Here is a 5,161-nt window from a genome sequence, read left to right on the forward strand (position 1 = left end):
AACCGGTCTCGGTCCTAGAAAACGTTAAAATCCATAACCGGCGGTCCACAACCGGTCCATACCGGTCCCGGGCCGGTTCCGGTCCCTCTTCGGTCCCGGTTCCGGTCCTCCGACGGTTACGGGCCGGGCCGGCCCATTTGGTCATCTCTAGCAATCACTAAGGAGCAGCCCACTACTTCACGGCCCAGACAGAATTTTAGCTCTCGAACAGGTGCTATAGGACCTTGCCACTCCTGGTCCTACAAGACTGCCGCAAATTCGGACCCAAAAATCATCAAAAACCTGCATAAACAGGGGATTAACATTAGATATACTATATAACTACTAATATATGAAAAAGATATAAAAAGACTCAATTAACACACTAACTTCAAAACTCTACTTTCTTTGTGGCCCCTTCCAGTTTCTGCTCTTTAATGTGATCTTGGCAAATTACTTCCATTAATTATTAATAACCATTCGAAATCTTGTCTTGAATATGATCTTCACACCTTGGGGTTCCCCTGCGATTCAGCTCCTCTCTGTGCCACTCGCAAGTGCTTCAACATTAACACTAGCATAATATTCGAACACAAGAATCAAAACAACAAAATAAAAGTTTAATGTTTCACCTGAGACACTTCCAAACTGAATAGTAATACAAAATAGCAACGCTTTCTTTCTTCTTGAAAATCGAAAGCGCGCTCAACTACAGCTACAGGCAATTGCTTTATTCCTTTCGCCTCCATCAGCATTTTAGCAATTGCCAAATCCGTATCAGGATAACAAGTTAGAAGTCCACGTTTTCTCCCACGATACCTTATCCCTCGAGTACATACACTAAAAACAGCAAACTCCCTCAACTGCAAAATTATTAAGTTTCAAGATATCGATTGAAAAATAAGGATAAAAACCATTTTAATCAGATATTTAGCATACGTCTGGAGTTGATGAAACACCACCCTCAGAAACTTCATCATAGTTCTTTGACATGGCACATTTAATATCACCATATGTCAAAATCCCTTCTAAATGCTCTTCAGGATCAACAACAAGCACACAAGTTTGTTGTCCATCTTCCATACATTGTACAACCTCTTTAATAGTCGATGATAATTGGACTTTCAGGTAATTGGTTAACATAGCCTGTGAAACCTGATTACACAAGATAGCCCAGTCAATCACTTGCAAAATAAATGATACTGATATCACCAAAGGTAGATAAATGGAACATAAGTGCGAACCTTCAAATCCTCTAGAATAATGTCTTCAATTGCTTCATGGTTATCATCAGGCCCCATGATACAAAGTTCAAAATCATTTGCATCACCGGTTTGTCTCCAATTCTCAAATTTGTCAATTGGTGAAAGTATAGAATAATCTCTTGTAAAACCCCTTGCATCAGATCCCTCAGTCTCCTTCGACTGGTTTGCCACAGATGGTACCCATATTGCTAACCCAACAGCCCCCTGAACACAAAAACATTAGCAATAGTTCCCATGACATTAAAGTCAACATTTATTTGACATGGTCGCAGAAAGAAGAATAAATCAACAACTTTATTCAAGCAAGAATTTACCATAAGGGGAAGCAAGATTTCTATAATCCTTGGTCACTGGTCAACTCAAACAGAAGTAGAACCGAAGTCAATGGGACAGAACAAACTGAAGCCAACGTTGCAGCCATTCCAACCTAGGAGTATAAGATTGACGTCAGAATCACCACCAAAAGATATGATAGTTAAGCATAAGGAAGCAAAGGAATAACATCTACAAGTTGGAATGATCCCGCATCGAAGTAAAAACATTACTAATGCATATGCCTGTGGCTCGGCAATGGCAGCGTTCCCTGGAATTGCTGAGTTAATTAATTCTGCTGTTGAACCTCCAAATACAGCACCAACTGCAGCACCTATCATCAAACTTGGTGCATATAAACCACCAACAAGACCAGATTCCTTGCATAGAGCCATGGCCACAACTTATACGATAGCTAGCTGCGCTAGGAACCCAATTCCTGGTGCTGAAGCAATCTTCCCAGTATGTAAAATTTCATCAACACTGTTGAATCCCCAGTAAAGAACTCCAGGATACTTGAGCGCTATTATTCATGTTCCTAAACCACCTAAAGCTGGAGTGACAACAGCAGGAAGCCCAAACCTTTCTTTGATATATTCAAAAGCCTTGTTGAACCAAGTTACCAAACAGGTAAATAGTACGCTAACCACCCCACATAACATGCCCAGGATAAGATACAGAGGTAATTCTGCAAAAGGTTCACCATACAAGAACTTAGGTAGAAAACCTCGCCAATCAAGCATAGATGCAAATAAAATATATGATGTAAACACCATTAATCTGTATATATGTGTATAAACAAGTACGACATGCAGAGAAGTTTTTGGAAATGATGTTCAAAACTCCAGACGACGCTAGGCATATGCAATCACCTTTACTTTGAGGCAACATTTCCCTTAAATAATATTTCATTGCAATGGAATAGGATCATAATTTTAAAATAAAATAAGGTAATATAGTACAACAGATTTCAAGCCGCATGCTCGTATGTTAAGTGTTAACAACATTTATGGAACTAGAATGAGATAAAATACCGGCAGCAGATTTCAAATCATACGTGGGCACTGTGAACGCCTGCTTCTCTCCGAGTACAACATTTGACACGGTAGAAGAAATAACAGATGCCAATATTATCATTGCAGTTGTAAATGGAGGAGAGTTTTCAGCACGTAGAGGCCTTAATACAGTCTCTATGGCAAAGAAAGAGCCAGCAACTGCTGCATTGAAACCTGAAAGAGACGAGAGGAAATATCATAACTAAAATACATGGGGAATATTGGACAACCTCCTTAGACCTCTTTTGCATGTTATGTTTTCTGTGAAAAAGAGGAGTAACGAGGAAAGGGTGGGCATCAAAATGGCCTGCAAAAATAGACAAGAACCTCTAGGAGAGAGGCGCCAATAGATGATATACACAATATAAAATTGATGAAATATCTCCAAAGACTGCAGAACATAATTATTTAGGCCTCTTTCAGCATACTTTGTTTTATGCTTTTACATTTATGAATTAAAAAACATGTTCACCAGACAAAAAAAAACAATGGGTACATTTTTTGAAGAAACAAAGTTAATTCACAAAAAATTTAAACAACAATTAGAATTACCAAAGGGCATTGACCTAGTGGTACTCGGGTTACCGGTAGAGCCCAACATCTTCGAAGGTCAAGGGTTCAAACATCACCAAAGGTGAAGAGTGTACATAAGTATTAGTTGTTTATAAATATCATTTACTTCACAAAGAAACATTTATATGTTAAAATTGATTATGATGTTTTCACGGTTTAAGAAATTAGATTAAATAAAAAAAAAGATTAACTATGTGATTTATATGACATTGAATTTCAAAAGCAATATGCACAATTTACGTTTGATTTTGAATTTTCATATTACTTTTTTGAAAAGGAAAGAAAATGCCAAATACATTGCCTTTTGTTGGGAATAAGTACCACAACTCTGTTTACATCACAAAAAATGGTAAATAGAACAAAAAAATGTGACACCTACAAACAAGGTCTTAACCTTCCAAACCTTGTGTCAAACCTTTCCATTTGGTCAACGAATGACATGTGATACCAATGATCATCTTATACTGAAATTGAGGAAATACATAAAAGGACAAAGCTAGATGGAAAGTGAAATGATGAGTATCCATCTCCAGATGGTTCAAGATACAATTTGATCCTCAATAGATAGTACTTTCAAGTAGATACTGACTAGACTTTCTAACAATATCCATGATCCATCTCACAGATTGATGAACTATAAAATGTAATAATCAAATATATGATTATCATTCAATGTAACAGGTGAACACAAAATAGATGTAAACCTGAAGCTATGCCAGCATCTGCACCAGCTGCAACAAAGGCTGTCTTGTGCTCCTTATTGTTTTCCATCATTAAGGAGCATCTATTTGCACATGATTTTCCAATATCTACACTAGGACCTTCAGGACCCAAAGAACAACCAGTACCTAAGGTTACAGCGGCTTGGATAGCCTTCACCATTGGAAAGAACCCAGAAAGAAAATTCAAACCATGCCCAAGAGTCAACTGCTTTATCTGGTCTAACACTTCAAGTAAACCATGCAACATCCCCACAATGACTCCTCCAGTGACTGGTATCAAAAGTATCCTATGCCAAGTATCAGCTAACCTCTATAAACGTAACCAAGCAGCACCTTCATTTGGTGTACCAGCCCAAGCCCATCCATGTATTACATGTACCTGCATCCATTACTTCACTGTTAAGCAATATCAATATTCAATCAAATAAGATAGCAACAACCTTACACTTGTAGCATAAATTCATGGTTCAGACTAATAACCATGCTAGCACCATGAGATGAAGCTAACTGCCAATGAGGTTCAATCAAAGGCTCATAAGCATCATTCTTTTGCACTTTCAAAGATTCAAAATTTGCATTATTTTCAATACTTTCCCGTCCCCTTTTGTAACTTGGCAAACTGTTTCCATAAGAACCAATGCCCATGGTACAATATGTTTTGTCTGTATTTATGCTTAATATTGACCAAAAAACAGGCACATAAGTAGACTCTTCCTCCTTTACATTTCTCTATCTCTAAGGCAATTGAACATGCAAATTAAAAAAAGCAAAAGCTACAACCCAAGATTGTTTTGTAAATAAGATTTATATGAAGCTGAAAAACTAATGTAGAAATATCTTGGGGTAATATGAAACAGTAACAGGAACATGAGTCATGCATGCAAATTAAACATCACTAATCCAATCAACCCAAGGAGAAAAGAATTCATGACCTTTCCTGATTTTGCAATATCTTATCAACAAAAAATCTTAAGTTATCAGCCCATCACCTGGTCTGACAAAGAATAACCTTAAATTATCAGGCACAATAAGGTTTATTGATTACCGAATTATTCCACTAATCTCAATAATTTAAGCATAACCTTTCATAAGCACATGTATTATAGAGGTCTTCTTGTGGCATATGCTAAATAAAGGAAGCTTTTTTAGAAGAAACAGTGCCGCTTTATCGAAGGAATTCTTTTGAAACATTTGTTTTTCCTTGTTCGTGGTTATTTCTAACACCATTTGCTTACTTATGGCCGGAAAAGACCTA

The 5,161-nt window shown here is 37.3% G+C and overlaps 1 pseudogene; it reads right to left on the bottom strand.

The window, feature by feature from the left end:
* Nucleotides 1–448: 448 nt before the first annotated feature.
* Nucleotides 449–5,161, bottom strand: part of LOC112514359 — a 10,189-nt pseudogene continuing 5,476 nt past the window's right edge.

Source organism: Cynara cardunculus (genome assembly GCF_001531365.2).
Source record: "Cynara cardunculus var. scolymus isolate 2C chromosome LG 6, CcrdV1, whole genome shotgun sequence".
Taxonomy (NCBI): domain Eukaryota; kingdom Viridiplantae; phylum Streptophyta; class Magnoliopsida; order Asterales; family Asteraceae; genus Cynara; species Cynara cardunculus.